Genomic DNA, 23,830 nt, shown 5'->3' on the forward strand with positions numbered 1-23,830 from the left:
AAGAGACCACAGAGGGGCCGTCACCACCGCAAGCCAGTGTGGGGATAATGGGGCTAGTTGGTGCAGACTCCTGTAGGACTGGTGCCCCCGTCTGATTTTATATGGAGCTGGCTAGTTGAGAGTTTGATGAAGAATGGTTCCGGTAATGCGAACCAAGGATATAGATAGCTCTGGGTCTTCTCAGGGCAATTGCTGACTCCGGCTGGATTAGAAGAATTCGAGACATGGCTGAGTCAGGCTACTCAGGCAGTAGTAGAGTGGAGTGTACTGAGGCTGTGAAGAGACAACAGCTTAGTAAAAACCTCAGGGCCCAGGGGTCCAGCGGCCGAAGTGATCTGAAATCTGCAGATGGGAAAGAAGGACTGTGTAGCTATGGATTACATAGATGCTTTGTATGCTGTTTTTGGAAGGGTAGAGAGGACCCCGGATCTGTTGTACAAGTTTAACCACACCCACCAACAAAAAGGGTAGAGACTTTCTGAATACATTTCTTGAGTGGATAGGATGTTACACCAGATCATCCTCAAAAGGGGCATAGACATCAAGGATGCTGACCAAGCTCGATTGGATAGAGTCCTGCAAGGGGCCCATCCAAATCGCCCCATTGTGTTGAAGTTACTGCTGAAAGATGCACGGACGGTCCCTACATACTCGGAACTGATGAGAGAAGTAAGGGAGGAGGAAACTTTGTTGGAAGAAAAGAGTCAAGGGGCGAGAGAGCTAATTGCAGGAGGGGGGAAGGAGAGAGCTTCTGCTCGTGTTGTTCTTGCAGAACCTAGTTTCTCAGGTGGGGGCAGTGAGATTAAAACGGATCAAGAAAGGCATGAGAGAGCCCAGACAGCAAGAAGTCAGCTGACGCTCCGAAATCAGCAGAAATAAGGACTTAAGTCTCTTAAGTTCAAACTCAGATATATCAGGCCCTTTTGCAAGTGATGGAGACTCAAGGGAAAACGCAGGAACAAAGAGTCAACCCTGGAGAATCAGGGTTATTTCCAACCAGGGAAAGGAGAGGTTTTGAATATGGAGAAATTGGGCATTTCAAGGCTAAATGCCCCAAGTCAGTCCAGAGTTGCTGGCAGAAGTTTTGAGAGCCCTACAGAAGATACTCTTTCCAAAGAAGGAGGGAAAATTCCGGGGGCCAGAGTTAGAAAAGTATCGGAGAAAAAGCAAAGGACAAAATCTGGAATGTAATAGAAAAAATCCGCGCTTAGGATAGAAAAGGATAGTAGGGTAAACAAACTAAAAATGGTTCAATTGGCTGCAGCCCACCTCGGAATATAACCTCAAAGAGATTATACAGTATGTATAGATAGAAAGGGAAGTGTTTGGCGCTGCCAATATATGTATGTAAAGATAATATTGGGTATGATTAGAAATATATGGTGTATTGTTATTATGTTTCTAAAAAAGGGAATAAGGTGCAGTGATGTAATCAGAAATATTCACATATAAATAATACTCATAAAAAACAGCAATAAATGAATATAATATCTAAAACACTGTTAAAATGGAAATAAAAGCTAGTGCCTCTCAAGTGAGGGTGAGAAAGTGACGTAGTGATTGATGTAATATAAGTGGTAAGCACCACCCAAAAAGGATTTTCCTTATAAAAAGAAACTGTGCCCACAATGGTTAAAATATATAGATATTGAAAAGTGAGCCCAATATATTATAGTGTAATAAAATTTGTGTACAGTGACAAGTAAGACCAAATAAATCCTAAATACGAAATAAACACACCAAATGAGATGAAGGACTCAAAGGTGTTGGAACAAGGCTGTGTGGATAAAGTGAACAGTGCCCAAAAAAGTGCTCAGAAAAAAGGGGGCTTAGCCTTGAAAAGTTCCAAAAGAAAGTAGTGAAGGTACACAAGAAGGATAAAGTGTACCAATAAAAATGGTGTTGAAAAAACTATATAGATGTAAAAAATTCAAAGTATTAACATATGGAATGCCTTTAACCACTTTACCACCGGAGGATTTTGCTGTCTTCCGTCCAGGCCACTTTTTGCGATTCGGCGCTGTGCGACTTTAACTGACAATTGCGCGGTCGTGCGAAGCCGTACCCAAACGAAATTTACGTCCTTTTTTTCCCACAAACAGAGCTTTCTTTTGGTGGTATTTGATCACCTGTGCGATTTTTTACTTTTTGCGCTATAAACAAAAAAAGAGCGTTTATTTTGAAAAAATAACAATATTTTTCACATTTTTTATATGAAATTCCCCCCCAAAAAAATGTAAAAATCAAATTTTTTTTAAATTTTTGGCCAATTTGTTTTTTGCTACATATTCTTGGTAAAAAAAATCACAATAAGCGTATTTTTATTGGTTTGCGCAAAAGTTATTGCGTTTACTAACAAAGGGAAAGATTTCTGTCATTTTTGGTGTTTTTTTTTTAACGCGTAATGGCGGCGATCTGCGATTTTTTTGCGGGACTGCGACATTGCGGCAGACAGATCGGACCCATGAATGACATTTTTGACACTTTTGGGGGTACCAGTGACATTACTGCAGTAATCAGTGCTATATATATGCACTGTTACTGTAAAAATGACACTGGCAGGGAAGGGGTTAATTTTATTGGAGAGGGAGGGGTTAATGTATGCCTGGTGCTTACTGACGTGTGGGGGGGGAGGTGACAGAGTGACACAAGGACAGATCCAGGGTTCAGCTATGCTGAACCCTGCAATCTGACCCTGCCTGTCACTTCAGAGATCCGCCCGCTGTGTTTACACACAGCGGGCGGATCTCCACACTCGATCCCCGACGATCGGGTAAGAGCAGCGGCGATCGCCGCTGCTCCTCCCCTGGCCCGACTCCCGTTGTGACTGAAAACAGCGGGAGCGAGCCTCTGGCGGCGCGCGCGCACCGCCCACGAGGGGCGGAGTCCAGCAACGTAGGTCTACGTCGCTGGACGGGAACGAGCAACTTTGCTGCAGTAGCAGCAAAGTGAGCGGGGGTAAAGTGGTTAAAAGATAAAGATACAAATGGGAGAAGTATATAAAAAAGTCTTTGAAACTAAATATCATTAAAAAAGGCCAAAAATAAGGTGCCAAGAAATTCTGGTGCCGCGGGGTGGGTAATAGTGGTGTGAAGTTGTTCGGTGCTCCCCTGTCCCGTGGGTCCGGTGCTCCCCTTTCCAGTAAATACCGAGCTTACCAGAAAGAATTCCCCCCACAGGGGTAAATGCAGGTCGATATTTCAGGGATCACTCCCAAGGAAGGGGGTGCGGTCACCTGGACCACTTTACACCTGGTCCACTTTACTTGGTCCAATCACCCGGGTCCGGATTGATTAGCGTACTAATTATGGGTATCCCAACCTTAGTGCTCCATTTTCCCAGGACATATGTAAAGGAAAGATGCCTCCAATAGTGAAGTAACGTTTAACAGACTTTATTGTGTCAAGATTAAAAAACGGTACTCACATAAATAGCAGCTGAAATACACATTCATATGGCAAAGAAGCCGCAAGGTCCTCTCTGGCGGTGTGGCGGTGAGTGGCGTGTACTCCACCGCCCGGATCTGCGTCCCAAGCCGACTCAGCAAACACAAGCGGAAGTGATGCGGTGCGCACTCTACATGTTTCGTCGTATTGACGTCATCAGGAGTAGCGCAGACCGCCGCAATTCCGCTTCCTTAAATGTAAGAATGGTTACCTAGCAACTTTTCAAACAGTTAAAACACGATTTAGAAAAGCAGTTAAGAGTGTGGTGGGACATCTCAACCTTAGAGATGTACATTAAGGAGAGAATGACCCCACGCAGATTGAGGTGGGAAGTACACCCCAATGATGCCATTTCTGACCAAGGCCTTATGGATGAATGGTACAACTTTTTTAATAGATGTGAATCAGAATTACTTAAACAAATCATTGGGAGAAGGAAATTTAAACTTAAGGAAATAGAAAAAGATATTACTAGACTCAAACCCCTTCTGACCCCTTTTTCAACTACTAAAGAATACAAAGATAAAGAGAAGGAATTACAAACCAGCATTGCCAAATACGACACCGAAGTTCAAAAAAAGAAACAGAAAAAATTTAGTAGGGACACCTTGGACTATAAGGACCAGAAGGTCTATAAATGGCAAACCTCCATAGGAGATGAAGCAATGGAGGTGCAAGAAACACCGGCTCATCCATCAAGAGAAACAACCCCGGATGAGGATGAACTAGATGATGAACCCATTACACCAATCTCCAAAAAACCAGCCACACCTTTTCCCAGGACACCTCTTGAAACGCCTTTTAGACCTAGCAGGGAGCAACCACAATATGCACCCAGACAAGACAGAAACTACCAGGAATTTCCCCCGAGACCCCAGAGGACACCTAGGGGTAATAGGAACTACAGATTCTTCAATCAAAGATATGAATCTCCCCAATATAGACTACCCACTTTTAACCTATTTTCTCCATTGAGGGAAAGAAGGAATCCCCCATCAAGAGAATACGAGAGGAATGAGAGAGACATTTTTTTTCAATGGAACAACCGTGGAAGACCTCCGAGATAACAAGGATGGTACAACCGAGGAGGAGAACAAAGGGAGATGAGACCCCCAGGGTTTACCGATAACCGATGGAGGCAGGACAACAGAGGGTGGCAGGATCGCAGCCATCAATTCATCCCAACCATTCAGAGGGGAGGGATGAACCCCATGGGGACCTACTACAATTTTGGGAGGCAGAACACGTGGAACAGAAACTGGCCAGGAGGAAACGGACCAGAGGTAAACGGGGGGGGAGAAAGAAAACGAAGGCGCGAATTTTAGGGAAGGGAATTTTTAACTTGACGGACATTGTTTTTACCAAAGACGAATTGGAAATTTTAGACCTTGGCCTTAAGTACGCACCCAATAAAGATTTGGACAAATTCGAAACCTACATTGACGTACAAAAATTCATTAGGAAACTAAATATTAAGAAGTTTTTTACACTAAAAGGAGCCCAAAGACAATCACATAATACCACCTTCAAACATACAGATTTGAGAAATCGATCTACCTTTAATCCTAAGGTACCCAATAATGAGTGTGTTAACGCGTTTAAGAAAATGGTGGAACATGAGATAAAAAATTTAAACACCAATAATAACAACAGTAGGAAAATTTGGAAAACGATCAAAAAACTGGAAGAAAATAAAAAGATTGTCATAAGACCGGCGGATAAGGGGGTGTAACGCTCCGGCGTTTGTTTAGTGCACTGGATTTGCAGCTGCAGAATTTCCACTCAGTAGTCGTGTAGAGATGTGTTGAATCACCATATCCAACTCTCCAGACTCATCATTGTGGCCCAGCCTGCCTCAGCATGCAAATATACAGGCACTCAGATAATAAGATGTTCCTGGAGTGATAGGTTGTATACGATAGTATAGAGGTGATGTGCTGAAAGGACAGGCGTGAGTAGTGATAGCAATGATAGGCACTCAATAGTAATGTTCAGGAGTGTTAGCAGATGGTGATAGATAATATGCAGATAGGTTAGCAATCATGTACAAATAATAGGTGGTAGGGGACAGCAGATGAAGTGTACAGGAATCGCTAACTCAGTGCAAGGATATAGATGGTAGTAGACTCAAGAGCTAGCAATCTATGTAACAGTGCAGATGATAGAAATGGTAATGCATAGATAGCAACAGTCTTTAGTATGCAAGAGTAGATAGTGTAGTTGATAGGAAGGAATCCCCTGTGGGGTACTTATCACTAGTTGGTTTAGAGAGATGAGGGGTCCGGTAATGAGGTAAGGATCAGGTAGCGAGATACAGGATCAGTAGCGAGATATAGGAAATAGCTGGAGGCTTCGGCAGCGTCAGACAAGGCTGTATAACAAGCGGTTTGCACGAACACCTTGTGAGTGAAAGCCGGCGATTGAAATAGCCGCTCAGAGCGGCGCCTAGTGATGACGTCATGAGAATTAAAGGGACAGGTAGCTATATGCGTTCCACCTACCTAAATGGTGGAACGCAATGCGGAAGAAATGGGCTGGAAGGGTACCGAAGGTACCAGAATCTTACAGTACCCCCCCCCCTTAAGGCCGGCTCCGGGAGGCCTATAGCACTGGTCTCTCCGGGTATTTGGAGTGGAAACTTCATATAAGCCTGGGAGCGTGAACGTCAGAAGTATCCAACCAGGTATCGTCTTGGGGTCCATAGTTTTTCCATCTTATGAGATATTGGAGTTTCCCTCTGTGGATACGAGAATCCAAAATCTCCTTAATCTCAAATTCTTCTCCGCCCTCAACTTGTACTGGAGGTGGAGGCGAGATGGTAGGTCTTATTCCTTCTTTGGGAACATGTGGTTTCAGTAGCGACACGTGAAAGATGGGGTGTATTTTAAGATCTGCCGGTAAGGTGATTTGAACTGCAGCTCTCCCAATAAGCTTCTCAATTGGGAAAGGTCCTAGAAACAAAGGCCCAAGCTTTTTACTGGGGATCTTTAACCTTAAGTTTTTCGTAGATAGCCAAACGAGATCCCCAATAGCATATTGAGGAGAAGGTCTTCTACGGAGGTCGTAGTACCTTTTTTGTTGGCTATGAGCATGTGAGATGGTGGTGTTAAGTAAACCCAGAGAGTCTTTTATTTGGGTAAGATAGTCAGAGGCTACTGGGTTACTTGATGGCAGTATGCGTGGTGGAAGAAGTGTGGGATGAAACCCATAGTTTAGGTAGAATGGACTTTGCTTAGTAGTACTGTGGGTTGCGTTATTGTAAGCAAATTCTGCCAGAGGGAGGAGGTCCACCCAATCATCCTGAAGGTATGAGGTGTAGCAACGCAAATATTGTTCAATACACTGGTTGACTCTTTCAGTTTGTCCATTGGTCTGAGGGTGGTAGGGAGAAGTAAGTTTTCGCTCAATTCGTAGTATATGACATAGAGCTTGCCAAAACTTGGAGATGAACTGTGAACCTCAGTCAGATAAAAGAGTCTTTGGAATTCCATGTAGCTTGAACACATGTTTCACTAGTAATTCTGCTGTTTCCTTAGATGAAGGTAGTCTGTGAATAGAAATGAAATGTGCCATATTTGTCAGATGGTCCACTGACACTAGAATGGTAGTAAATCCTTTGGAAGGTGGTAATTCTTCTATAAAGTCTAAGGACACAACTTCCCATGGAACTTTGGGTATTGGTAGACTGCAAAGTAGACCAGATGGTTTTGTAGTGTCAATTTTGGACCTTGCACAGATGTCACATGAGGAAACAAATTTTTGTACAGACGTCTTCATATCAGGCCACCAAAATTGCCTGGTTAGCAAATTGAATGTCTTAGTCATACCCATATGTCCTGCCATAGGTACGTCATGTGATAATTCCAAGATCTTAGTACGCATACCAGGAGGTATGTAGAGTTTGTCGTTAAAGTAGAGGAAGCCTTCTGCATCAGCACTTAGTTGTGGTGGTGGTGAATCCAGTCCTATACTGTGCAGAATCTCTTCCTTCAAGGAACGAACAACACCAATAATACGGTCATGGGGTATTATAGGAAGTGAAGGGATTTCGGCGCAGTTATCTTCGGTTAGCCGTGATAGCGCATCCGCTTTTTTGTTTTTGTCTGCAGGCGTGTAGGTCACTAGGAAGTTGAATCTTAGGAAGAATAATGACCAATGTACCTGCCGGTGGGAAAGAGTCTTGTTGGTCTTAAGGTATTGGAGATTCTTATGATCTGCATATATGAGTATTGGCAATCGAGTACCTTCAAGTAAATGTCGCCAATTTTCTAGTGCCAGTTTTATGGCAAGCAACTCTTTTTCACCCACTGGGTAATTCACCTCTGGGCTACTTAGTGATTTAGAGAAAAAAGCAACTGGGTGGAGTGGTGAAGTATTCGTTGGTCGTCGGGAAAGAACTGCTCCTACAGCCATATTTGACGCATCTACCTCCAGGATGTATTGGAGGGATGGGTCTGGATGGCGTAGTATGGGAGCAGAAGTGAAGCTTGATTTTAACAACCGGAAAGCTTTATTTGCTTCTTCAGACCATTTTAATGGTTTCTTTACACTTGTAAGTTGTGTGAGCGGTCTCACAATAGAAGAGAAGTTCTTGATGAACTTCCTATAGAAGTTTGAAAATCCAAGGAATCGTTGTAATGCCTTACGAGTTGTTGGTACAGGCCAATCCAGTATACACAATATCTTGCTCATATCCATCTTGATACCGTTCTTAGATATGATGTATCCAAGGAATAGTACTTCTTCCTTATGAAATAGGCATTTTTTCAATATTACGTATAAATTGTGTGCGAGTAATCTGGATAGCAGAAGTCTTACATGTCTTACATGTTCGGACAAGGACTGAGAATAAATGAGTATATCATCCAGATATACCACAACACAAACATCAAGTAAGTCTCTGAAGATGTCATTTATGAATCGCTGAAATGCTGCGGGAGCATTACACAACCCAAAAGGCATCACTAGATATTCGAATAATCCGTATCTGGTTCTGAATGCCTTCTTCCACTCATCCCCATTACGGATTCGGATGAGGTTGTATGCCCCTTTTAGGTCCAATTTTGAAAAGTAGGTAGCTCCGCGCACTTGTTCAATGAGTTCGGGAATGAGAGGTAAAGGATAGCGATCCTCTATCGTAATGGTATTTAATATTTAATTGCCTATAGTCAATAATAGGCCTGAGACTTAAATCCTTATTGCGGACAAAGAAAAGTCCTGCAGCTGTGGAAGAAGTAGAGGGTCTAATAAACCCTTTCGCTAAATTCTCATCCAAGTATTCCTTGAGATGAGAAAGTTCATCCTGAGAAAGAAGATAAACATGACCGAAAGGTAGTTTACTATTAGGGAGTAGATCAATAGAACAATCGTAGTCCCTATGGGGAGGCAATACTTGAGCATTTTTCTCAAGGAAGACTTCTGATAGATCCTGATAACATGATGGTGGTGAAATTTCATCTGACACCATGGACAGGATTTTTTTGTATGATTGAAGGTTACACGTGGTCTCGCAGTAGTGAGAGGGGAAGGTTAAAGTCCGTGTTTTCCAATCAATGATTGGTGTATGTATGTGTAACCAGGGAAGTCCCAAAATAATGGGAAAATGTGGTGAAGGTAATACATCAAAAGTGGTGGTCTCAGCATGAGACTCGTTAGCAGTAGCAAGGAGTGCTTGTGTCTGATTGGTAATTGGACCAGAAGATAACGGAATACCGTTAATAAAACTAACAGAGACAGGTTTAGATTTTGAAATAATAGGTATTTTATTTAAAGCAACAAAACTAGTGTCAATGTAGTTCCCACAAGATCCTGTGTCGATCATAGCCTTGGTGGTGATCCTATTGTGGTCCCACTGTAAGGTCAAATGAATAAAAAGATAGGGATTAGAAAAAGAAGTCGTTAATCCCCCCAGCAAGACATGTGAACACTCACCCTCTTTTTTGCGGACAAGGGGACAGACGCTTATCAAATGATCCGGGGAGGCGCAGTACATGCAGAGATTTTCAGATCTTCTCCTGGCTCGTTCAGTAGACGATAATGGTGGGCGTATGGTTCCTACCTCCATAGGAGTAGGGTCAACGGGCAAAACCCGAGAAGGATTGGATAATGGTACTCCATTTTCTCAGCCTTTCTTTCTCGCAGTCGCCTGTCAATATTGATGCTGAGTTGTATTAAGGCATCCAAAGTGCCAGGTAAATCCGCTCGGACGAGCTCGTCTTTAACGGCTTCTGATAACCCGAGTCTGAACTGGGTTCGCAAAGATGCATCATTCCACCCTGAATCAAGGGTCCATCTTTTGAACTCTGCTACGAAGTCTTCAACAGGTCTCCTTCCTTGTTTTAAAGCCCTAAATTGGCTGTCAGCGGTACTCTGCCTATTTGGGTCTTCATATAAGCTAGCGAGTTCTGCTAAGAATAAAGGATAGGAGTTAAGAAGAGGGTCATTTTTCTCAAAGAGAGAGTCTGCCCAAGCCCGTGGATCACCCGACAAATATGAAATAGTGGTGCAGACTTTAATTTGGTCTGTAGTGTAAGTACGAGGTTTTAAATTAAAAAGCAATTGACATGCGTTTTTAAATTCACAAAATGTTTTCCGATCACCTGTAAACACTAGAGGAGGGTTTATTTTGGGCTCACGAGGTTGAGCAGCAGTGAGCTGTGAAACACGGGCTATCCGCTGTCTCAAAGTCTGATTTTCATTTTTCACTTCGGCAAGGGAAAGGATTAATGCATCTACCTTTTGTGTTAGTTGTAACACATGAGTGGCTAATTCTGCTGAATCCATTTTTTTTTCTGGTTCGTGCAATCTGTAACGCTCCGGCGTTTGTTTAGTGAACTGGATTTGCAGCTGCAGAATTTCCACTCAGTAGTCGTGTAGAGATGTGTTGAATCACCATATCCAACTCTCCAGACTCATCATTGTGGCCCAGCCTGCCTCAGCATGCAAATATACAGGCACTCAGATAATAAGATGTTCCTGGAGTGATAGGTTGTATACGATAGTATAGAGGTGATGTGCTGAAAGGACAGGCGTGAGTAGTGATAGCAATGATAGGCACTCAATAGTAATGTTCAGGAGTGTTAGCAGATGGTGATAGATAATATGCAGATAGGTTAGCAATCATGTACAAATAATAGGTGGTAGGGGACAGCAGATGAAGTGTACAGGAATCGCTAACTCAGTGCAAGGATATAGATGGTAGTAGACTCAAGAGCTAGCAATCTATGTAACAGTGCAGATGATAGAAATAGTAATGCATAGATAGCAACAGTCTTTAGTATGCAAGAGTAGATAGTGTAGTTGATAGGAAGGAATCCCCTGTGGGGTACTTATCACAGCGTCAGACAAGGCTGTATAACAAGCGGTTTGCACGATCACCTTGTGAGTGAAAGCCGGCGATTGAAATAGCCGCTCAGAGTGGCGCCTAGTGATGACGTCATGAGAATTAAAGGGACAGGTAGCTATATGCGTTCCACCTACCTAAATGGTGGAACGCAATGCGGAAGAAATGGGCTGGAAGGGTACCGAAGGTACCAGAATCTTACAGGGGGGAGGTTTGGTCATTCTGAAAAAGGAGGATTACGAGGAGGAGATGAACAACCTAGTACAGATTCCTGATACTTATAAGAAATTGAAATCAAACCCCAAAAGAGAATATAAGAACAAACTGGAACGCTATATAAAAAAGGGGAAGGAAATGGGCATCCTCACTGATAAAGAAGCAAAATATTTACTTCCATCTGCATCCAAAACCCCTGTACTGTACTACCTCCCAAAGATCCATAAAAGAATAGAAAAACCTCCCGGGAGACCGATTATCAGTGGGGTGAACTCACTCTTCTCTAGGCTAGGGGAGTATCTAGATCAATACCTCCAGCCCTTAGTACCCAAAGGCAACTCCTACTTGAAGGATAGTGCGCAATTGATAAGGGAACTCCAAAACACAGAGGTTGAAGACAACTGGATACTGGTGACAGTGGACGCCAACTCCCTGTACACCAGAATCAAACAGAAGGATGGACTAAGAGGAGTGAAAAAAGCGTTACACTGTAACGCTCCTGCGTTTTATGTATAATGTGGATTTACAGCTGCAGAAATATTCCACTTCAGTAGTCATGTAGAGAAACGCTGAGACACCAATCCCAACTCCCAAGACTCATCATGTGTGGATAGTCTCAATTCAGCAAGTAGATACACACACTCAATAAGATGTTCCTAGAGTGACTTATATGTATAGAAATATAGTGATGATAGGCTGAAGAGACAGGTTGGGTAGAGATGGTAGATGACAGACACTTGAAAGGAATGTTCTTGAAAGTAAGATAGTAGCAGATGGGATGCAGATAGGTTAAGCAATCATGTATGGTAGCAGATGATAGAGTAGCAGGTGAACATACAGGATAGACCAACCCAGTGCAAGAGCAGATGGTATTAGGCTCAAGAGCTAGCAATCTTAGTTAATGCAGATGTAGTAATAGTCCTTAGTATGCAGAGCTAGATAGTGTAAGCTTTAGTATGAAGGTTATAGAGGTTTCCCCTGTGGGGTACTTATCACTAGTAGCAATGTAGTAGAGGAGAGGTTCGGCAAGAGCGGATGATCCGGTAGCGGGATACAGGGATCAGCAGCGTGGTTCCGATAGCGAGGTATGCTTGCAAGCATGAGAGCTTCAAGGCAGATTATGCGGCGTTGAACGAACATGTGAGTGAGACCGCCGGAGGTTGAAATAGCCGCTCCAGCGGCGCTCAGTGATGACAGCATCGGTCTTAAAGGTGTATGCGCACGTTACCAAAAGAGAATGGTGGGGCGCATACACTTAGGAAAAGTGGAATTAGGGTACCAAAGGTACCAGAACATTACATACACGAGCGATCGGACCTCAAACAGACACAAATAGAGTACATTTTAGAGGGGCTGGAACTAGCAATGTCAAATAATTATTTCTGGCATTCCCACTCTTTTTATGTTCAGACTAAGGGCGTTGCTATGGGGGCACGTTACGCCCCGAGCGTCGCTAACCTATTTATGGACCTACTTGAGGAGGAATACGTTTACAATACACAAAGACCTAACTTATGTTTTTATCGGAGGTATATTGATGATGTTTTTATGTTATGGAAAGGATCACAACAAACACTAGACATGTTCATCGAGGAATTAAATAATAACAGATACGGGATCAAATTTACGGGAAACCAAAGCACAACACAAATAGACTTCCTGGATCTACAAATATATAAAGATAATGGGGGACTACAAACTAAGACTTTCTTCAAGAAGACAGATAAAAATGGCTATATCCCTATAACAAGCTGCCACCACCCCAAGTGGAAACAGAACATACCGAAAGGTCAATACATGAGGCTTCGACGGAATTGTGGAAAAATTGAAGAGTTTGAGGAACAAGCCAAATTACTAACAAATAAATTCATTGAAAAAGGATATAGAAAGGAGACACTAGAAATTACCAAAAACCAAGTGAAAAATATGAATAGAGAAACTCTACTCACTGAAAGAGTTAGAAACAAAAACACAGACTTCGACTATGCCTTTATTACCGGCTACAATAAGCAACATAAGAAAATGGAAAAGATTTTTAAAAAATACTGGCCTATTCTAAAATCAGACAGAACCCTAGCCAAAATTCTTCCAAACAAGCCCAAATTCATCTACCGCAAGGCACCAACATTGCGCAATAGATTAGTACAGAATGTAGTGGACCCACCTAAACAGATACAAATTTTCCCAGATATGAAAGGGTTCGTACGATGCCGGAAATGCTTGGCATGTAGGAACAACCCACAACAATCAAAGAAGATCACAGAATTTAGGTCATATGTTAACAGAAGAAATTTCAAAATTAACAGTCTCATCACATGTCACAGTACACATGTGACCTATGTTGTGGAATGCAGTTGCCGACGCCAATATGTGGGTAGAACTACACGACCCCTATACATACATATACGTGAACATATTAAAAACATAAAAAAGGGGCTTTCCTAAACATGGCTTGTCGAAGCATTTTCTTGATGTGCATAACAAAAATCCACAAGGTCTAGTTTTTTATGGTATTGATACCATAAAAGAACACTGGAGGGGAGAAAATAAGACAAGAAAAATATCCAAAAATGAGACAAAATGGATATACCAACTGGAATCGTTACAACTCGGAGGCTTGAACTTGGATATAGACCTTAATTGTTTTATATCCAATTTTTAAAATGTATTTTAATTTATTTATTGACCTTTATATCCTAGTTTCAATTAAATCTTAACTAATATTTAAAAACTGGCAGTTAGCCAATTAACTCCGGATCCCTTCCGGGCTATATTCCTCCCTTCAAAAAGACCCTTTTTGGAATATCTTATTTTATATGAGCACTTGAATAATTTTAAATACCAATATTTATACCACAATTCCGTACATATACTCTTCTTATAATCATTTTGTATTTATATGCTCGGCATGTATAATTCCCAATGCCTAACATGAATTTACATGAATATTCACACCACAAAGTATTAGCGATGGACATTCCGTTTTTATCTACATTTCGTTTTTATCTACATTCTAATATTAACACCTCCACTAGATTAATATATATTTTTTTTATCTAAAAAATTTTTTTATCTGGATAAATCTAATTTGTTCATCTATACATATGCACAATTTTTTTAGCTAATACATGTTTTACCTGTTTTTAGCTAATATATGTTTTAGCTAATTTTGGTCTCCCATGATTACATTCAATATACCTCCTTTTATTTATTTATTTTATCTATTATCCATTATATATAGATTCATGCATAATTGTTCTTTGACATATAATATATTTATTCCATCATATATATATATATATATATATATATATATATATATGCCCTATCATTAATAGTTGTTTTCGTGTAACGCAGGAGTATATTCATCTTTATCCAGAACCTAATTACTTACTGAATACCCACTTTGTTGTGGTGATTGAGTCTATTTGGATGAATACCCCAACTATACGCATTCTATAGTATTACTCCCTCCTGGAGGCGCCTTTTTGATATAAAACCCACTCTGTTGCCTTTTAATAAACAAATACCGTATATATACATATATCCCAATATAGACCAATTGAATCAGACCTATTATCGGGTCTATATATGCTGGATAAATATGGTATATACATGTAAGGAAAGAATGACTACCGGTTTACCAGTGTTTTTCATTTATTTATTTTTATTCACCCTATTTCTATAATTCTTTTAACTGGTTTGGTCCAAATTTACTATTTAGTCTGATATAAAATTCCAATTCCTGTTTTTAGCTTTTCAATATCTACCTCCCAATATATATGTTTTTATATACCAAACCGTTTAATTCATTCCCAGTATATACCGTAGCTTACACGGTTAGAACATGAATATAATCTGCTGACAGTTCAGGATTGTCAGGACAATCCGGATGTCCGTAATCCTATGTTGCTGTGGATACCGGAAACCCAATAAGGAGTATTACTCACAGCACACAAAACAAAGATCTAATTTACATAGGCGGGTTCTACCTAACAACAAGTGACAAGACACTTGTGTTTTTTTCTGATTGGGTAGCTGCCTAAAAACCATTGAAGCTACGCTGGGTTGCTAGGTAACCATTCTTACATTTAAGGAAGCGGAATTGCGGCGGTCTGCGCTACTCCTGATGGCGTCAATACGACAAAACATGTAGAGTGCGCACCGCATCACTTCCGCTTGTGTTTGCTGAGTCGGCTTGGGACGCAGATCCGGGCGGTGGAGTACACACCACTCACCGCCACACCGCCAGAGAGGACCTTGCGGCTCATATGCCATATGAATGTGTATTTCAGCTGCTATTTATGTGAGTACCGTTTTTTAATCTTGACACAATAAAGTCTGTTAAACGTTACTTCACTATTGGAGGCATCTTTCCTTTACATATGTCCTGGGATGGCCAAAATGGAGCACTAAGGTTGGGATACCCATAATTAGTACGCTAATCAATCCGGACCCGGGTGATTGGACCAAGTAAAGTGGACCAGGTGTAAAGTGGACCAGGTGACCGGACCCCCCTTCCTTGGGAGCGATCCCTGAAATATCGACCTGCATTTACCCCTGTGGGGGGAATTCTTTCTGGTAAGCTCGGTATTTACTGGAAAGGGGAGCACCGGACCCACGGGACAGGGGAGCACCGAACAACTTCACACCACTATTACCCACCCCGCGGCTCCAGAATTTCTTGGCACCTTATTTTTATAACTTTGGACTTTTTTTAATGATATTTGGTTTCAAAGACTTTTTTATATACTTCTCCCATTTGTATCTTTATCTTTTAAAGGCATTCCATATGTTAATACTTTGAATTTTTTACATCTATATAGTTTTTTCAACACCATTTTTATTGGTACACTTTATCCTTCTTGTGTACCTTCACTACTTTCTTTTGGAACTTTTCAAGGCTAAGCCCCCTTTTTTCTGAGCACTTTTTTGGGCACTGTTCACTTTATCCACACAGCCTTGTTCCAACACCTTTGAGTCCTTCATCTCATTTGGTGTGTTTATTTCGTATTTAGGATTTATTTGGTCTTACTTGTCACTGTACACAAATTTTATTACACTATAATATATTGGGCTCACTCTTCAATATCTATATATTTTAACCATTGTGGGCACAGTTTCTTTTTATAAGGAAAATCCTTTTTGGGTGGTGCTTACCACTTATATTACATCAATCACTACGTCACTTTCTCACCCTCACTTGAGAGGCACTAGCTTTTATTTCCATTTTAACAGTGTTTTAGATATTATATTCATTTATTGCTGTTTTTTATGAGTATTATTTATATGTGAATATTTCTGATTACATCACTGCACCTTATTCCCTTTTTTAGAAACATAATAACAATACACCATATATTTCTAATCATACCCAATATTATCTTTACATACATATATTGGCAGCGCCAAACACTTCCCTTTCTATCTATAAAGGACAAAATCTGCTGTCCCACTACCTCTTTGCCTTCATCTAAAAATGAGTCACCTGGGTTGGGGTGAAGACACAAGAGGTCAACGCACCCTCTCCTAAATGAAAAAAAAAGAAACGGACCACAGAGGAAGTTAGTTAGGGCTCAGGCTACAGAGGCACAAGCTAGAAATGTGCCAAAAGAAAAGTGGTAGAACGGACTCTATCGCCACAAAGGAAAATAGTTAGAACCCAAACTTAGTAGGGCCTTCCTTCTCCAATAGTTTTACTGCAAGTGGAAGAGATCTACACTAAATCTTTGCTTGAAACTGGAGCCCAAGTGACCCTATTGTACAGAGATTTTTATGACAAACACTTGGAGCATATCCCTCTATCAAGATAACCTTTAACCCTTCATTTGCTGGGAAGCCAGAGACCTTCGATACACTAGCAGTTGTTTGTCCTCGGCCTCCAGAAGCGGAACAGAATTCCTTGTTGATAGGAACCAACACTAACCAGGTGAAAAGACTACTCATCCCAATAGCCTGCAAATGGCTTGATTGCAGAGGAGATACAACCACAGTTGAGACATGCTTTTCAGCGTGTGGTCCAGGAGCAAAGGGCACCAGCTGAAGGAGCGGGAAGGCTGTGGTGATTGGACACTCGAGAGAAGGTGCTGCAGCCTGGAGAGAAAGTATGTATGAAAGCTACTGTCAAGTTGTCTTGGGACCAGCCAGGTCCATTCATGGGGCTGGAAGCTGACTCATTGGGAGATGAGACAGGAATAAAATTGGTCCCAGAAATTGTGCCCATGAAGATGTTGTCAAAAACCAGGGGGGAAGAGTCCTGGTCAGTGTACGCAATGTTACAGGTCAGCCTGTCAGCCTGAAACCTCAGATGGTGCTAGCCACTCCTGTGACATTGTAGGATTAGGTTCAGAAGGCCACTGGTGAGGACTGGGAAGGAAAATTCCAAGTTCAACTTTCTGGTATGCCTCTCAAGGGGAAGGAGGGAATCAAAAAATTGAGAAGAGATGTTTTCTATTAATTACTTTGAGCGGGTTTTGCTAAGAGTGCCCAACATCTAATTCGACTGAGTGAAGACATACATTACCGGCAGAGAGCTCGGTGGATCCCTCTGAGTGACCCTGAAGACCTTCGGGAGCAATTAGCGGAACTGAAACCGTCTGGGGTCATTAGGGAATCCAGAAGCCCTTACGTGTCCCCCATTGTGGTGATGCACAAGAAAAATTGAACCATTCAGATGTGTATCGATTATAGAACACTAACCCAAAGAACTAAACCTGATCAGTACACCACCCCTCAGACAGAAGATGCTTTGCAGTATCTGTCTGGAGCAAAGTGGTTCAGTGTGTTAGATCTGAAGAACGGGTATTACCAGATACCAATGCACCCTGATGACCGAGAAAAGACGGTCTTCGTCAGTCCATTGGGATTCTTCGAGTTTGATCGCATGCCACAGGGATTGGCAGGAGCCCCAGCCACCTTTCAGAGGTTGATGGAGAACACAGAGGGAGATATGAATTTGATAGAAGTACGTGTGTATCTGGATGATCTTATCGTGTTTGGCAAGACTCTAGAGGAACACGAGGCACGACTCGAAAAGGCCTTGTAGAGGCTTCATGCAGAGGGGCTGAAGTTGTCGTTAGAAAAATGCCAATTCTACCAGAAGTCAGTTACTTACTTGGGGCATATGGTCTCGGCCAATGGAGCAGCCACTGACCCACGAAAGCTGGAAGCTGTTACTACATGGCCCCGACCAAGGACAGTTACAGAACGGAGGTCCTTTCTAGGATTTTTGCTCCTATTATCGAAGATTGGTGAAGAATTTTGTGCAAATTGCGAGACCTCTGAGTGAGTTGTTGCAGAGAGAAGGGAATGAAGAGTCGCAGAAGTTGAGTCCAGGGGAGCTACGGCCATGGGGGCCTAGAAAACCATGTGAGTCTGTTCAGGATCAATGGACCCGAAGTGTGAATAGGCTTTTAGACGTTTGAAGGAGAGCCCCAGTTCTAGCTTACACTGACCCTTCCAAGCCTTATGAGTTGCATGTGAAAGCTAACCGAGATGGGCTCGGAGGAGTTCTGTATCAAGAGATGGCAGGGAAGCTCTGTCCGATAGCCTATGTGAGTCAAAGTCTTACTCCCTCTGAGAAGAACTACTCTGTTTCTGTCCGTCAAGTGGGCAGTAGTAGACAAGCTGCGAGACTACTTGTTATGGAGCTTAGATTGTGGTAAAAACCGATAACAATCCTTTGACCTACCTGTTGTCTACTGCTAAGTTGGATGCCACTGGAGATTAATGGTTGGCTGCACTGTCCGAATTTCAATTCAGCCTGAACTTTCGGCCAGGAAAAGGAAATTGAGTTGCAGATGCTTTATCCTGAAGACCATATGTTTCGGGTGATGGATAATATCAAGGCCTTGCATTCTGAACATTGCTATCTAATTGCTCTTAAAGGGGACACGTTACTGGTATCTAAATTGCCTCGTCTCTCATTAGGATACAGGTACTATAGGGCGGCCTGGTGTTCCCTTTTAGCAGGAGTATTTCTTGTAGCAATTTATAGCTTCATCAGAGATTCATTCACTTACTGTAGGATACTGTGTATATTTGTGTATTTAATTGTTACTATACTGGTAATTTACGTGTTCTTTAGTGTTATTTCAACTGAGCCTTGGCTGTTTACCCAGGCCCTAATTGATTAATACTCCCTTTAATCAAAGAAAAGGACTGAAAAACAATAACTAAATATCAAATCTCAATCACCCAGCGCTTGCACTCCTGATATACCGTGTGCACAACTATCAAAAGATTGGATTTATAAAATAAAATAAAAGCTGCCGCCTAAATATAAAAAGTATAACCAAGATGCATATCAATTCAGCATAGCCAAATTAATATCCATAACCAGCACTACAAAACATGATCTTAATGGAATTAATCAAAGTTCATGCGAAAGATAAACTGAAATCAGTCCAATAAATGAAAAGTCCAATAAAGCTCTTGTGGGATCCAAGTGAGGAGTGTATCACCGGTGCTGGAACAAGAACAGGTACTCAAACCCTTCACCTCACCACGTGCGCTTCTCCCAAAGGAAACACACTTACCAGATCCTGCTGTAAACTGAGCCTATAAGATAGAGTTTCCAAACTCATCCGTACCATGAAATCATCCGCATAAACAGAATCTTTGCAGCCCTGTTCACCGCTGTAACGATCTCTCACAGAAAGTGCATAGAGCAGTATCGCCAATACAATACACACTTTATTAATATTCCGCCCCCCCTCCACAATTGCACTTACAAAGTATAAAGTTAAAACAGCATGGATGATGTTTAAAATCACAGTACAGACGCCACCAGCCGCTTACCGGTCCTCCGTCCGCTCGTCAGCGTTCTGGAAGTCCACGAACCAAGCCGAAATTGCCGCACAGCGTCCCGTTGTCAAGGTGACCGCGCAAATCACGCGCTTACGCATTTCGTCATAGGACTTCTATGGAGAGCGTCCTATGACGAAACATGTCAGGGTGTGATTTGCGCGGTCACCTTGACAACAGGACACTGTGCGGCAACTTCGGCTTGGTCCGTGGACTTCCGGAACGCTGACGAGTGGACTGGCGGTGCCCGTACTGTGATTTTAAACATTATCCATGCTGTTTTAACTTTATACTTTGTAAGTGCAATTGTGGAGGGGAGGGTGGAATATTAATAAAGTGTGTATTGTATTGGCGATACTGCTCTATGTGCCCTGCTTTCATTTCCCTCCCATGCACTTTCTGTGAGAGATCGTTACAGCGGTGAACAGGGCTGCAAAGATTCTGTTTATGCGGATGATTTTGGAAACTCTATCTTATAGGCTCAGTTTACAGCAGGATCTGGTAAGTGTGTTTCCTTTGGGAGAAGCGCACGTGGTGAGGTGAAGGGTTTGAGTACCTGTTCATGTTCCAGCAACGGTGATACACTCCTCACTTGGATCACACAAGAGCTTTATTGGACTTTTCATTTATTGGACTGATTTCAGTTTATCTTTCGCATGAACTTTGATTAATTCCATTAAGATCATGTTTTGTAGCGCTGCTTATGGATATTAATTTGGCTATGCTCAAATGATATGCATCTTGGTAATACTCCCTTTAAGCCTTCTTTTTGAGTAAAGCTAAGCTAAGGAGTTAAAACCAATTTGCATTGTGTCCGTGTGCAGGGTCAGCGCTCCCATTTGGCAAACTAGGCAGCCGCCTAGGGCGCACTGCCGCCTAGGGCACAGCCAGGGCTCAGCAGCTGTGATCAGACACCGAAGAGGAGGGGGAAATTTGCAGCCAATCAATCGGCCTCCTCTTCTCCTTCGCCCTTGGATCTGAGCGGTGCCAGTGTACAGCAGCCTTGTCAACTCTCTGCCCGCCTCCATCCCTGGGCGATGTGCAGCCATTGGAGGAGCAGGGTGGGTGGCACTGTGGATGAGACAAATGGGATGAATCCACCCAGGCCCGGACTGGCCATAGGGCACACGCCAAGCCGGGGCCGCCGGGCCACTTGTCCTGGTGGAGCCCTGCAGCCCGCCCCGCTCACCAAGCCTCTCCGCGGCCGGCCACCTATTTAGTTCACAGCCCACCATCGGGACCCAGGGGGAAGAACCCAGAGATCAGATGACCTATCATGGGGGAGGAGCTGGAGGAGGTCTCCCCTGCGTGAGCTGTGACAACCTGTAGGAGACCCCATCTCCCGATCTTGGGGCAGCTGACACAGACTGCCGCTGCCTGACATGTGGAGGGAACTCGGAAAAAGTACCAGTGATGACATCCCCTAAGGTAAGAACCCCCTGTCCACCTGGCTTTACCCCCCTCTCCTGTCCACCTGGCTGCACCCCCCTCTCCTGTCCACCTGGCTGCACCCCCCTCTCCTGTCCACCTGGCTGCACCCCCCTCTCCAGTCCACCTGGCTGTATCCCCCCTCTCCTGTCCACCTGGCTGCACCCCCCCTCTCCTGTCCACCTGGCTGCACCCCCCTTCTCCTGCCCACCTGGCTGCACCCCCTTCTCCTGTCCACCTGGCTTCACCCCCACTCCAGCAAACTGGACCCCCCTCTCCTGTCCACCTGGCTGCACCCCCCCTCTCCTGTCCATCTGGCTGCCTCCACCTGGCTGTACCCCCCTCTCCTATTCACCTGTCTCTGTCCTCCTCCCCCACTTAGCTGCACCTCCCCCTCTCCTGTCCACCTGGCTGCACCTCCCCTCTCCTGTCCACCTGGCTGCACCCCCCTCCACCTGGCTGTATCCCCCCTCTCCTGTCCACCTGGCTTCCCCCCCTCTCCAGTCCACCTGGCTGCACCCCCCCTCCACCTGACTGCACCCCCTTCTCCTGTCCACCTGGCTGCACCACCCCCTCCTGTCCACCTGGCTGCACCTTCCTCTCCTGTCCACCTGGCTGCACCACCACTCCACCTGGCTGCACCCCCCCCCTCTCCTGTCCACCTGGCTGCACCCCCCCCCCTCCTGTCCATCTGGCTGCCTCCACCTGGCTGTACCCCCCTCTCCTATTCACCCCCCTCTGTCCTCCTCCCCCACTTAGCTGCACCTCCCCCCTCTCCTGTCCACCTGGCTGCCCCCTCTCTCCAGTCCACCTAGCTGCACCCCCCTCCACCTGACTGCACCCCCCTTCTCCTGTCCACCTGGCTGCACCACCCCCTCCTGTCCACTTGGCTTCAGCTCCCTCTCCTGTCCACCTGGCTGCACCCCCACTCCACCTGGCTGCACCCCCCCTCTCCTGTCCACCTGGCTGCACCCCCCCTCTCCTGTCCATCTGGCTGCCTCCACCTGGCTGTACCCCCCTCTCCTATTCACCCCTCTCTGTTCTCCTCCCCCACTTAGCTGCACCTCCCCCCTCTCCTGTCCACCTGGCTCTGTCCTCCCCCCCCCCACCTAGCTGCACCCCCCTCTGGTCCACCTGGCTCCGTCTTCCCCAAATTTGGCTGCACCCCCCCTCTTCTTTCCACCTGGCTCTGTCCTTCCCCCCATCTGGCTGAACCCCCCTCTCCTGTCCACCTGGCTCCGTCCTCCCTCCACGTGGCTGTAAACCCCCCCCCCTCCTGTCCCACCTTTATCTGTCTTTGTTTACCGGGCTCTGCTATCCCACCTGTGGGCCCGGCGCGGTCATGGGAGGGCCCTGGGAAGGATGGCGGGAGCTTCACGAACATCCATCCACTGAGCCTCCCTCCTCAGCAATGACTAGGAAGTGACATGTATGACATCACTTACTGGACCGACACTGCCATTCCACAGGAGCTGTGCTTAGGGAAGCACCATCTGTGTTCCATCAGCTGTAGCCAAATACAGAGTAGACATCCAGGGTCTAATAGACCCTGAATGTCTAATAAAGAGTACCTGTCATCTAAATGCTATCATAGGAGTTCATTGGTCCCCTATGTAATAACAATAAACGTTATGTAAAAAAATATTTTTTTTTTTCAACATTTAAGATGACACATTAAAAAAAAAAAAAACATTTTAGAGTCCCCCCACACACACTCACACATACAAAAATGCAAGCAATTGCCCTATACATGTTATGCATCACGCACACATAGGAGTGAAAGCAATAATTCTAGCATCAGAACCCCCGCATAACACTTATGCGATGTCCTGTAGGGGGCTTTTAAAGTGTTGCCTATGAAAAAATATAGGGACGTTTCATGGGTGCACACGAGTAAAGCCCTTATAGGTCATCAGTCTAGTGCTATGCAGGAGTTCTGGTGCTACAGTTAATAAATTAATTTTGATTTTTTTTTTTTTGTGGGGGGGGGGGGGGGGGCGCAAGTAGCTAGTCTTGCCTAGGGCGCAAAATAGTCTAGCACCGGCCCTGTCAGTGTGTCATTTAAAAGGTATACACAACATGTGTGAACCTAGAGTGTCAGGAAGGCTGAACAGTTTACAGGGTCAAAGCGGCACAGAAGAACATACAACTACAAGGGGGCAGTGCTACATACTTAAAAAAAAGGGAAAAAAAAAACACTAGGTCAGACTTTAGAGGCAAGTTGGACTACCAAATTTATATAAAATCCATATTTTATTTATAGACAAAAAAATATAAAAACAAGAAAATATACATAGAAAAATATCAGCTAAAAACATGTATACATGTTGCAAGCCGCTTGGAACTTGGCAGGATTGAGGGGCCAGGAGCGCCGATGGGGGGGACCCAAGAAGAGGAGGATCGGGGCTGCTCTGTGCAAAACCACTGCACAAAGGTAAGTATAATATGTTTGTTATAAAAACAAAAAAAAAATGTTGCCTTTAATATTACCTTAAACCCTTTACACAGGGTAAAACAAACGTTAATGCCTAAGTACAATTTTCAACTTTGACATGTGTTAATAAAACCATACATTTCATCACAACTAGTTTGT

The 23,830-nt window shown here is 43.8% G+C and overlaps 1 protein-coding gene across 1 annotated transcript in view; it reads right to left on the minus strand.

Moving 5' to 3' along the window:
- Positions 1-23,830, minus strand: part of LOC309566677 (beta-1,4 N-acetylgalactosaminyltransferase 2-like) — a gene marked incomplete at both ends in the record, with an annotated part of 345,172 nt that overhangs the window by 24,851 nt on the left and 296,491 nt on the right. The gene's annotated exons all lie outside the window — the stretch shown is intronic.

The sequence above is a fragment of the Pelophylax lessonae genome (assembly GCF_965119305.1).
Source record: "Pelophylax lessonae genome assembly, chromosome: 11".
Taxonomy (NCBI): Eukaryota; Metazoa; Chordata; class Amphibia; order Anura; family Ranidae; genus Pelophylax; species Pelophylax lessonae.